General features: G+C 48.8%; 1 non-coding gene across 1 annotated transcript; it reads right to left on the reverse strand.

Annotated features, from left to right (window-relative positions):
• Window positions 1-3,036: 3,036 nt before the first annotated feature.
• Window positions 3,037-3,227, reverse strand: LOC130311355 (U2 spliceosomal RNA). The gene has a single exon (XR_008859760.1). It is a non-coding gene; the product is annotated as a U2 spliceosomal RNA (small nuclear RNA).
• Between the last annotated feature and the right edge of the window lie 8,721 nt (window positions 3,228-11,948).

Genomic DNA, 11,948 nt, shown 5'->3' on the forward strand with positions numbered 1-11,948 from the left:
CAATAATAACGCTCTCTCTTGCAGGAACCACTGCAGCCGCAGCTGCAGCTGCCCTCCTCCTCTCCACCATTTCCTCTTCCATTCTCCTCTCCTCCTCCCTCCTCTTCAACACTGGACAGTTCTTGTACACATGGCCAGCTTCCCCACATAGGTCACAGGTCCTCGGGTGTGGACATGCACCCGCCTCATGCCCCGGTTGCTTACAGTTCCTGCATTTCTTACTGCCAGGGCAGGCCTCCTTCACATGTCCAAACAATAGACAATTTCTACAGAAAGATGGCTGTCCGTAGTAATAGAGATAACCTCTGAAACCAGCAATGGTAAAGTTCGCCGGAGGGTGCTTAACGCCTCCAATGCAATCTCCATCAAGCCGCAACTTCACAAAGAACTTATACGTGCCATTAAATACACCAATGCTGCTTGTCTGCTTAGTACCACCAGCAATAGACTCACAATAGATGCTCAAGAAGTTCTTAATCATAGAGACATCAACAAACGGATTGTACATGTGGATAAACAAAGTCTTTGTCCCCATTTCAAAAAGGGGATAAAAGGACACATCCCGCAAAACCTCACTTCCACTGTTCCGTTTTAAGCACTCATAAAAGTTCTGGCAGTCAGCATCATATAAGAAGGACACGTCATAAATACCTTGGCGCTTGTTCTCCTGGACACAAAAGAGGTCGCTCAAGGAAAATCCTGCCAGTCGCTCCACAATGGTATGGCCGATGTATTCAATGCTGTTTCTTAGACGATCCGTGGTTAGCACCTTGATGCGTACGGTCTTCTCCACTGCAGACATGTTGGATCCAGCCATCTTTCCAAATCTGTCGGTAACGAGTACCACAGTCTTGATCACCTACGCAGCTAGTCGCGGCGCAGTTCACTCGCACCCTCAGCGCCGACCGAGGCAATAAACCCCGATCTTAGCCAAAAGGCCGAGAAGCGATAACCGTGAAAGGGGCGGGCCCAACAAGGTGCCCTTCATGGGCACTATCACTGCTTGCTGTCAGGGAGGCTGCCAGACAATTTTCCATGCACACTCTGGGCTGGGGGGCAGTCAACCACCAGTACACACAGCAGAACCTAAACCCATACCATTATTGCTAAGCAGCAAGACAGGGGCCCATTGCACTCCCACGGGGCCTTTTTAAATGCAATCCATAACCCGGATTTGCCAGGAACCCTTCTTACTCCTCCTACTTGCATGTGACACTGGGCTTAGAATCTGCATAGGAAACACACACACAAGCACACACCTACCTTTGTTGCCTGCAGATGCCTCCTTGGCTGTCCCCAAACGGTATCAAACCAACACCCACGGGAAGCTGTAAGCATAGAGGACATGCCTGCACCCCATTGGACTTACCTGTGTGGGTTAAACCCGGGTTATTTGACAACCTATGGCGGTGATGGTTCTGCTCAGGCAGAGCAGTGCTGATGCTCCTCATAAAGCTGTCGCTGCTGTGAAGGTTCTAGGTGACATCACAAATCCCTATGGTTACATACACAACAAAGCTGGGTTGTTGTTGTTTACACTCTGCAAGGCCTGTGGAAGTGAGTGACATCATAGCACTGTAGTTCTGAGGGTTCTAGATGGATGCAACAATCTCCTGTTGCTTCTATGAAGGCCATAATAGACGACATCACCAAACAGCTCCATAGTCACATACACAGCAAAGGAGAGATGTTGTTTACACCTAGTGATGTCAGTGGTATTGAGTGACATCACAGCACAGTGCTAAGGCTCCTGGGCCTGGACACAGCAGCGGCTGCAATATCTCAACGGAGAATACGTTTATATATATGTGTGTGTGTGCGCGTATATATATATATATATATATATATATATATATATATATTTCTCCGCCGAAATCACTTTTAAACCCATTTCCACCTTTTTTTCCCTTCTCTTCCTCTTACTTTTTTTTCACGTTTTTTTACGTTTTTCTCCTTTTCGCCTCTTTTCTGGGCGTATTATTCTTCTTTTTCTTCTTTTTTTTCGTCTAATGCATACCCCATCAGTGCAGCAATGCTTATTCAATACCGCCAGCAGATGGAGACACTGGGGGATAATTTTCTAAGGATTTATACTGATTTTTCCTGTCTGAATTTGTCGCACAGAAAGTTGCAGGCCAAATATGTGTGACATTTCTGCGACTTTAGCTTCTAGAGCATTTTTACAACATTATACATAGGTGCTGAATACATAAAAAGCGACTGTTCAGCGACAGACAAGTCGCATCGGCTGAAAGTAGGCCAGAATGTCAGTCCATGTTGGAGCAGGTTTAGATACAGTCTAAAGTATAGATCTCAAAGTCTGTGCACAGAATTTAGCAAGGGCCTCGCACCTTCTGATGCATCAGGTAGGTGCACAATAGCATAGCCTAACCCTCTGTACTTTGGTCTATATTGATGCGGGACATAGACAGCCAGCTGATGACCAATCCATTAGTGCAATGGATGGCTGGAAGCATTTGTCTTTGCCTTTGCAATACCACAGAAGCAATGCATGGTCAATGTACAGCAATGACACACCTGTGTGAACAGCCAGGAGACCCCCCCCCCCCCCCATGTTATGTTACATAGTTACATAGTTAGTACGGTCGAAAAAAGACATATGTCCATCAAGTTCAACCAGGGAATTAAGGGGTAGGGGTGTGGCGCGATATTGGGGAAGGGATGAGATTTTATATTTCTTCATAAGCATTAATCTTATTTAGTCAATTAGGAACATTCAGCACCCACCCGCTATCAAGGCAGCTGCCTATCATGTCATGCCCTACCTGCACAGGTGTGCTGGCTACTCAAATGATCCAATTAAGGAGGCCATTTAGTCAGCAGCAGCAGAAGTCCTGTGCCTGGACGCTCCAACAGCGGCCAGACACAAGCAGAAGCAGAAGCAGCAGAAGCAGCAGCAGCACCACCTTTTGTTTTTTGGCTGCAGCAGCAGCAAGGCCCACAGGGCTGGCTAGCTGGCTAGCCAGCAAGCAGGTAGCAATGAAAGTAGGAATCTTTCTTTTTAACCCTGTAAGGGGGTGGTGCACTGTACCCGAAGATACTGCCATATCGGGTCAATGCATAGGGCGACGGAAGCAAGCTTCGAAATCGGCCCCCGTTCTCAAAAATCCATTTAATATATGGTCCCCAGATAGGGGACGTATCAGATATTAAACTGATAAGAACAGATACTACACTTGATCTTAGCCAAAAGGCCGAGAAGCGATAACCATGAAAGGGGCGGGCCCAACAAGGTGCCCTTCATGGGCACTATCACTGCTTGCTGTCAGGGAGGCTGCCAGACAATTTTCCATGCACACTCTGGGCTGGGGGGCAGTCAACCACCAGTACACACAGCAGAACCTAAACCCATACCATTATTGCTAAGCAGCAAGACAGGGGCCCATTGCACTCCCACGGGGCCTTTTTAAATGCAATCCATAACCCGGATTTGCCAGGAACCCTTCTTACTCCTCCTACTTGCATGTGACACTGGGCTTAGGATCTGCATAGGAAACACACACACAAGCACACACCTACCTTTGTTGCCTGCAGATGCCTCCTTGGCTGTCCCCAAACGGTATCAAACCAACACCCACGGGAAGCTGTAAGCATAGAGGACATGCCTGCACCCCATTGGACTTACCTGTGTGGGTTAAACCCGGGTTATTTGACAACCTATGGCGGTGATGGTTCTGCTCAGGCAGAGCAGTGCTGATGCTCCTCATAAAGCTGTCGCTGCTGTGAAGGTTCTAGGTGACATCACAAATCCCTATGGTTACATACACAACAAAGCTGGGTTGTTGTTGTTTACACTCTGCAAGGCCTGTGGAAGTGAGTGACATCATAGCACTGTAGTTCTGAGGGTTCTAGATGGATGCAACAATCTCCTGTTGCTTCTATGAAGGCCATAATAGACGACATCACCAAACAGCTCCATAGTCACATACACAGCAAAGGAGAGATGTTGTTTACACCTAGTGATGTCAGTGGTATTGAGTGACATCACAGCACAGTGCTAAGGCTCCTGGGCCTGGACACAGCAGCGGCTGCAATATCTCAACGGAGAATACGTTTATATATATGTGTGTGTGTGCGCGTATATATATATATATATATATATATATATATATATATATATGTGAGAAGCCTACGGCTGAATTTGTGGGAGGGGCCGGGTGTATTTAACGTTCGGCCTCTCTGCAAGCCGGCACGTTCATCGCACAGCGTTGTTCGCACAGCGTTGGAGACGTTACAGGAAGGGACGTCAGCAAGCGGGGATTTCCGGTTCCGGTCAGGTGAACGGCGGGCGTTCAGCCAGGGGACACGCATCGATCTCCAGGACTGAATCCAGAGGACGGGTAAGCGCTGGATACAGGGGCCTTTAGTGGCCACGCCCGTGAAACGTACAGCCCCGCAAACGGTTCCTCGCAGGGGGGACGGCAGATTCGCAGCCAACTGATTCTGCCAGGGACGCTTAGATGGCAGTGCAGAGTCTGTGAGGGGGGGGTTGATTGGCAGCATGTCGGTACTGAGGATGGTGATAACTTGTTATGTCGTTATTTCTGAGTGATCACCGGCGGTGGTTGTGACAGGGTACGTGCCATGCATATCGCTGACAAGAAGGAGGGTACAAGGTCTTCAATCTTGACGATGGGATAACGTACTATGTGGCTGGGTATTGTTACATTATGCATTTATACTTTATAGGCTTAAAAGTGCGTAGGACAAGTCCTGGCAAAACAGTCAAAACTCATAGGTATGTTCCAAGGTATATGTATTAGCACTGGGAACCGGTAGTTGTCACAGTTGATGCACATTACTGAGATACATTGACAGCTATGATTGATCTGACAAGGCACAGGCTGTGACTACTCTGGAGATGTGATCACGGGGATACCACGTGCAGTGGGGCGGAGGTCATGTCTCCAGGGGGTCAACAGCCGCAGCTCATCCGGATAGATCTCAGTATATGACAACAGAACAGGGGCCAACACAGGGGGGGACATAACAGTAAACCTCTGAAACGACTATTGGCGTCTGACGCGTCAGGGCATGCATGCGCAGGTGTACGCACATGCAGAGGGTGGGTGCAGATGCGTATGCATGTACATGTGGGGGGCATGGTCGTATAAAAAAAAAATAAAAAAGGGGGACGGGTGTCATTCCTTGGACAGGCCCCATGGCTAGCATCACAGGACATACGGAACGCCACACAGGAGCAAACATTGACACTCCCGCATAACAAGGACTACTGGCACGTGGCCAGAGCACACCGTATAGCTCACGTTACGGACTCATAAGAGTAACCAACAACTGCAGTCCGACACGATTTAGGGGCAGCATTCACAGCTGGTCATCTTCAACTCGTTTCCAGGTGTGCTACTGACACGTTTTTCAGAGCATACCACACGTCACGCACATATGTAGGAGTTTAACCTGTTATCCTGACACGCTTTCAGGGGGTGACCTACAGCCAGGTTTGCTACTGACACGTCTTTCAGAGCATACCACACGTTACGCACTTTTGTAGGAGTTAACCCGTTGTACTGACACGATTTCAGGGGGGTAACCTACAGCTGGTTTGCTACTGACACGTTTTTCAGAGCATGCCATCGCGCTACACACTTGAATAGAAGTGAACCGTCACCCTGACACGCATGCAGGGTGGCGGGGGGGGGGGGGACATAACAGTTATTGGCTGCTGACACGTTTTCAGAGCATACCATACGTCATTCATTGGTAGGAATTTAACCCGTTGTCCTGACACGTCTTCAGGGGGGTAACCTACATCTGGTTTGCTGCTGACACGTTTTCAGAGCATACCACACGGCACACGTACGATTAAGCGCAGATCCACTTATCCTGACACGTTCTTCAGGAGGGTAGCTACGACTCATTGCTGCTGACACGTCTTCAGAGCAATACACTTATAATTAGACTATCTCCCGAAACATCTTGCAGGACGGAACCACGACAAGACAGTTGCGGACACATTTTCAGAGCAATTCGCACGAGGCGACACGTTGCGTTCACACGGTCCACGACAGGGGCTTGTGCTCCGCAGGCCTTAGAACCTTATGTCACGATGGTGTAAATGTTGGCGGTTTCACTGTCCCACGATCATGTTTTCACGACAATTGGGATGGTCTAGTATAGTCACGGTCAACGAGCCAGGAGAGTTGGTCTAGGTAGTACACGGTGAGGTGGTAGGCACCTGAGTCGATAGTAGGAATGTTATAGCATGTGTTAATATATCGTGTTGTCCTAGGTCCTTGCCTGACGGTTGACGGTGGTAGTTGGCAGGTTAGTAGCAGAAGGGCTTATCAACTAGAGTCGGAAGGCATACATGGTTTTCATGTTTTATTAATCTCTCCCCGGCACCCGTCATGGCCCGGACAGGTGGAGGCATTATGTCGAACGCATCAGACATCGAAGACACGTTGTCTGTCCCAGAAACCCCTGCCAGGAGTTCCGAGCAGGGAATAGGCACGGCGTACAGATCCTGGACAATTCCCAGATTGATGGAGGAGCTTCGCAAGAAGGGAATTCCATTTCCGGCGGCAGCTAGGAAAGCAGAATTATACAAGCTGCTAACATCAGGACAGGAAGCGAGCGGCAGTCAGCAGGACATGTCAGGGCAGACAGTAGCCACGTCCCTGGCACAACTGCATTCTATGATGAACAGCATGTTGTCCTCCATGTCCAGCCTGGAATCCAGAATGGACACATTCGAGAGGGGTAGTGCGTCCCAAGCATCAGTTCCCCTCGCGGCGGTTGCACCCGCAACCCCAGCTACGCCTATGGTGGCAACTCCTGTAGGTAGGGGAACAACTCCTCCAAAAATCACGCCATCACACTTCATTCCCGCTTCCATCCGCAAGGATATTCTGGACGGCAAGGACGTTAACCTGGCATCCTTGCTTATCAGCACCCAAGACGTCACTGAGACGAAGACGGTAGCATGTGGGGAGGTCTCGGTGGTCTTCAAGAGCAAGGATGCCAGGTTAAACCGCAAGCTCACTATAGTAGAGTTTGTGATTGCTTTCAGCCTATACAGGGATGTGATCTGTACTGAGAAACCAGAGAGGAGGGAAGAGCTGGACCTGTATTTGTACAAATTATCAGAGTTTGCGTACAAATACGGCGGGTCGTACTTCTACGAGTACCACAAGTCCTTTGCGGCAAAGGCTGCGGCAGGGGTCAGTCAGTTCGCTTACGAAACAGACTGGGGAGTGGTAGACACCGAACTGTTTTGTAAGCATTTTGCTGGGTTGAAGGCTCCGACCTGCACCATCTGCCAGTCTATTTCACACACAGCCCCGTGGTGTTCCAGCGCCAGCCACGAGCCTGAGCCAAGTACCAGTAGGGGGGTCACGGCTTCTCCTGCTCCCGGGCACAAGTTCTCGACTGCTGTAGACAAACTGGGGCGCCCTGTGAGGTACCTGGGCAGGAGCCAGGTATGCAACAACTACAACTTGGCAAGTTGCAATTTCAGCAACTGCAGGTTGTTGCACGTGTGCTTGCTCTGCTTCCGGGCCCATCCCAGCTCATTGTGCTCTCAGAGGTCACAGCAGTCGTGACTAGGCGGGGTCCAGGTGGATGCGCTGGCTGGTGTGTTGGCAGATCACCCGGAACGAGACTGGGTACAATGGTTACTCACAGGCTTCAGGTTGGGTTTCCACACAGGCTTAGTGTCTTTACCTCAATCTACGTTTGAGTGCAAAAATTTACGGTCAGCCACGCAGCAACCCCAGGTCGTTACGGAATTAATCCAACAGGAGTTAACCAAAGGCTTCATCATCGGGCCATTCCAGACGTCACCATTCGAAGTCTGGAGGGTCAGTCCGGTCGGGGTGGTGACAGGGAAATTCTCCAATAAAAAACGTTTAATTTACGACTTATCTGCCCCATATTCTTCTGTAGTACCCAGCCTGAATGCCCTGATCCCATCTGAAGAATTTGCTATGAAATATGCTTCAGTCGACCTCGCTATACAAAATATTCTTCAGTTGGGACCAGGTACATGGTTAGCAAAGGCAGATATTGCCGATGCCTTCAAGTTGCTACCAATAGCAGAAGAGTTGTGGAAGTGGTATGGCATAAAGTGGCAGGGCATGTACTATTTCGCCTCAAGACTCACGTTCGGCTCCAAGAGCAGCCCGTGGTTGTTCGAACAGCTAGCAAGAGCATTGCACTGGGTACTGGTAAATGTGTCAGGTTGTAGACACGTCATACATTACTTGGACGACTTTCTCCTGTTAGATCCCCCAGGCGGTAATCCCAACAGTCTGCTAGCACTGAGGTCTTTATTCGACACCCTGGGTATACCAGTATCTCATGGGAAAACGGAGGGACCATCAGCTAAGATTACATTCCTAGGTGTGGTACTGGACACAGAGAGAATGCAGGCCAGCCTGCCCGCAGACAAACTCAGTAGAATTAAAGAAACCATCCAGAAATTCATGAGAACACGAGTGACATCAAGGGTTGAACTACAGAGCTTGCTAGGCATGCTAGCTTTCGCAATGCGGATAATTCCGCAGGGTAGATCTTTTGTATCAAGGCTGTTGGCACTACTGTCACTAGCAACAAAGTCAGGTAGTCCGGTCAAGTTAGGTCCTGAAGCGTTGGCAGACTTACACATGTGGCATGATCACATCAGTCAGTGGAATGGGGTGTCAATTTTCTTGCCAGCTGTCACTCTCGACTCCCCTAAGGTGTACACGGATGCCACAGGCACACTGGGTTTCGCAGCAATCCATGGCGAGCAGTGGATGGCCAGCCGATGGCCACCAGAGGTTATGGATGTCCCTGGGTTCAGCCGCACTTCCGCCTTGTTTGAAGTGTATCCCATAGTGGCAGCAGCACACGTCTGGGGATCCTCATGGTCCAAATCCACGGTCACGTTTTTCTGTGACAATTTGGCCACAGTACAGACAGTTAACAAGGGTAGATCCAAATCATTACAGGTCATGAGTTATTTGCGCAGGCTAGTATGGATAGCACTACAACACAATTTCAACTTCATTGCAGTACACATAGCTGGAACTTGCAACACAGCGGCTGATGCCTTGTCTAGGGGTAACTATGATCTTTTTTTCCAGGTCTCACCAGGTGCGGAGCCAGTAGCCACCACAGTGCCTTCACATCGGGTGCTAACTCTGGATTGAGGCGTTACTCCCTGATAGCAGAAACTTTAGTGAGGAGTTCATTAGCCCCAAGGACAAGGAAGGCTTACGCAGCAGCCATCAGCTTATACAGCTCGTTTCTGGACAGACACGCCTTGCCTTGGGGCTTTAGCATTTCCACTATACTACAGTTCATTGCCTTTTGCCACTCTGACCTGAGCTTGTCTTACAACTCCATCAAGTTACATATATCCGGAATTCAACACTACCATGCTTTACAATTCCCTGAAGAGCCTTCCATATGCTCAATACATCTTATCAAAGCGGCATTAAAAGGGGTTAATTCTACCTCCATCCCGCGGGTGGGTACACGGCAACCTATTACAGGGGAAATCTTCAGAAACATGTCGAATCTTCTCGACTCCGCCCCGTTCGGGTGGTTCCACAGCAAGGTTATCAAGGTCGGCATATATTTGGCGCTTTATGGGTTTTTGAGGCCTGGGGAGATCACTTGTGCGTCACGTTCAGCACCTTTCGTAGACATAGGCCAACTCAGCATTAAGCAAAGTCATGCAGAGCTCACACTACGGGTCACGAAAACCTGCAGGGAGTCCACCATGGTGCGGTATTATCCCTCCGGTAACCCCTGGTGCCCTCTTGCGGTACTCACGGAGTGGGTAAACATCATGAATGGCAAACCAGAGTTAAGGCCACTGCTGCCTTTTGATTCAGCTCCTCTCACCACCGCTCAGTTTGTCAGTCATGTACGCACGTTGATTAGGCTGTTAGGTCTTGACCCACGCTGCTACTCAGGACACTCGTTCCGCATTGGAGCAGCCTCCGCAGCCTCCAAACACGGAGTACCGGTCCATATATTAAAAAAATTAGGAAGATGGAAATCAGATGCCTATGCGGCATACATTCCCAACCCCCAGTTAGAAATGGCGGATGTATTCAAATTTTTAGTGCTGTAATAAATAAAAGTAATTTTGCTTTCACCATTTACCTAACCGTGTTATCATTTTTTGCCCACTATAGGCGTGCCCTCGTTCGCGGTTTGGGCACAATTCAACCGCTGTTAAGATTCAGTAGTAAGGGTCAGTTAGTATCAGTCCAGGTTAAGGCATGTGTGTTCAGTGGCAGGATGTGTTTTACAGGTGGACGAGTTGTGAAACAAACAGATCAAGACAAGCATTGGTAAGTACGTCCAATTCCACTATCATGGGCCACGACCACAAGTGAGAAGCCTACGGCTGAATTTGTGGGAGGGGCCGGGTGTATTTAACGTTCGGCCTCTCTGCAAGCCGGCACGTTCATCGCACAGCGTTGCCCACCCTCCCAAACCCATTTTTCATTTATCACCAATAGGGCATGCCCACTATAGGCGTGCCCTCGTTCGCGGTTTGGGCACAATTCAACCGCTGTTAAGATTCAGTAGTAAGGGTCAGTTAGTATCAGTCCAGGTTAAGGCATGTGTGTTCAGTGGCAGGATGTGTTTTACAGGTGGACGAGTTGTGAAACAAACAGATCAAGACAAGCATTGGTAAGTACGTCCAATTCCACTATCATGGGCCACGACCACAAATATATATTTCTCCGCCGAAATCACTTTTAAACCCATTTCCACCTTTTTTTCCCTTCTCTTCCTCTTACTTTTTTTTCACGTTTTTTTACGTTTTTCTCCTTTTCGCCTCTTTTCTGGGCGTATTATTCTTCTTTTTCTTCTTTTTTTTCGTCTAATGCATACCCCATCAGTGCAGCAATGCTTATTCAATACCGCCAGCAGATGGAGACACTGGGGGATAATTTTCTAAGGATTTATACTGATTTTTCCTGTCTGAATTTGTCGCACAGAAAGTTGCAGGCCAAATATGTGTGACATTTCTGCGACTTTAGCTTCTAGAGCATTTTTACAACATTATACATAGGTGCTGAATACATAAAAAGCGACTGTTCAGCGACAGACAAGTCGCATTGGCTGAAAGTAGGCCAGAATGTCAGTCCATGTTGGAGCAGGTTTAGACACAGTCTAAAGTATAGATCTCAAAGTCTGTGCACAGAATTTAGCAAGGGCCTCGCACCTTCTGATGCATCAGGTAGGTGCACAATAGCATAGCCTAACCCTCTGTACTTTGGTCTATATTGATGCGGGACATAGACAGCCAGCTGATGACCAATCCATTAGTGCAATGGATGGCTGGAAGCATTTGTCTTTGCCTTTGCAATACCACAGAAGCAATGCATGGTCAATGTACAGCAATGACACACCTGTGTGAACAGCCAGGAGACCCCCCCCCCCCCCATGTTATGTTACATAGTTACATAGTTAGTACGGTCGAAAAAAGACATATGTCCATCAAGTTCAACCAGGGAATTAAGGGGTAGGGGTGTGGCGCGATATTGGGGAAGGGATGAGATTTTATATTTCTTCATAAGCATTAATCTTATTTTGTCAATTAGGAACATTCAGCACCCACCCGCTATCAAGGCAGCTGCCTATCATGTCATGCCCTACCTGCACAGGTGTGCTGGCTACTCAAATGATCCAATTAAGGAGGCCATTTAGTCAGCAGCAGCAGAAGTCCTGTGCCTGGACGCTCCAACAGCGGCCAGACACAAGCAGAAGCAGAAGCAGCAGAAGCAGCAGCAGCACCACCTTTTGTTTTTTGGCTGCAGCAGCAGCAAGGCCCACAGGGCTGGCTAGCTGGCTAGCCAGCAAGCAGGTAGCAATGAAAGTAGGAATCTTTCTTTTTAACCCTGTAAGGGGGTGGTGCACTGTACCCGAAGATACTGCCATATCGGGTCAATGCATAGGGC

The sequence above is a fragment of the Hyla sarda genome, unplaced genomic scaffold (genome assembly GCF_029499605.1).
Source record: "Hyla sarda isolate aHylSar1 unplaced genomic scaffold, aHylSar1.hap1 scaffold_1625, whole genome shotgun sequence".
NCBI lineage: Eukaryota > Metazoa > Chordata > Amphibia > Anura > Hylidae > Hyla > Hyla sarda.